General features: G+C 30.8%; 2 protein-coding genes across 5 annotated transcripts in view; one reads left to right on the forward strand and one right to left on the reverse strand.

The window, feature by feature from the left end:
• Positions 1-1,252, reverse strand: part of LOC122577441 — a 266,783-nt gene that overhangs the window by 256,496 nt on the left and 9,035 nt on the right. The window lies entirely within an intron of this gene.
• LOC122577433 overlaps positions 1-1,252 on the forward strand; it is a gene marked incomplete at its 5' end in the record, with an annotated part of 702,209 nt that overhangs the window by 165,989 nt on the left and 534,968 nt on the right.

Genomic DNA, 1,252 nt, shown 5'->3' on the forward strand with positions numbered 1-1,252 from the left:
TATAACGTTATGTGGCATTACGATATGAAGTATAACGTAATGTAGTGTTAGAATATAACGTATAACGTCATATAGCAATACGATATGACGTATAACGTTATGTGGTGTTACGATATGACGTATAACGTTACATAGTATTACGTTATAACGTATAACGTTATGTGGCAGTACGATATGACGTATAACGTAATGTGGATTTAGGATATAACGTATAACGTAATGTAGTATTAGGATATAACGTATAACGTCATATAGCAATACGACATAACGTATAACGTTATGTGGTGTTACGATATGACGTATAACGTCACATAGTATTACGTTATAACGTATAACGTTATGTGGCATTACGATATGATGTTTAACGTAATGTAGTATTAGGATATAACGTATATCGTCATATAGCAATACGATATAACGTATGACGATATGTGGTGTTACGATCTGACGCATAACGTAATGTAGCATTAGGATATAATGTATAACGTCATATAGCAATACGATATAACGTATAACGTTATGTGGTGTTACGATATGACGTATAACGTTATATAGTATTGCGATATAACGTATAACTTTATGTGGTAGTACGATATAATGTACAACGTTATGTGGTATTACCATATAACGTATAACATTATACAGTCTTAAGTTATAACGTATAAGGTTATGTGGTATTACGATATGACGTATAACGTAATGTAGTGTTAGAATTTAACGGATAAACGTCATATAGAAATACGATATAACGTATAACCTTATGTGGTGTTACGATATGACGTATAACGTTATATAGAATTACGTCATAACGTATAACGGTATGTGGTACTACGAAATGACGTATAACGTAATGTAGTATTAGGATATAACGTATATCGTCATATAGCAATACGATATAACGTGTAACGTTATGTGGTATTACGATATGACGTATAACGTAATGTAGTATTAGAGTATAACGTATAACGTCATATAGCAATACGATATAACGTATAATGTAATGTAGTATTAGGATATAACGTATATCCTCATATAGCAATACGATATAACGTGTAACGTTATGTGGTATTACGATATGACGTATAACGTAATGTTGTACTAGAATATAACGTATAACGTCGTATAGCAATACGATATAACGTATAATGTAATGTAGTATTAGGATATAACGTATATCGTCATATAGCAATACGATATAACGTATAACGTTATGTGGTATTACGATATTACGTATAACGTAATGTAGTATTAG

The sequence above is a fragment of the Bombus pyrosoma genome, unplaced genomic scaffold (genome assembly GCF_014825855.1).
Source record: "Bombus pyrosoma isolate SC7728 unplaced genomic scaffold, ASM1482585v1 HiC_scaffold_4710, whole genome shotgun sequence".
NCBI lineage: Eukaryota > Metazoa > Arthropoda > Insecta > Hymenoptera > Apidae > Bombus > Bombus pyrosoma.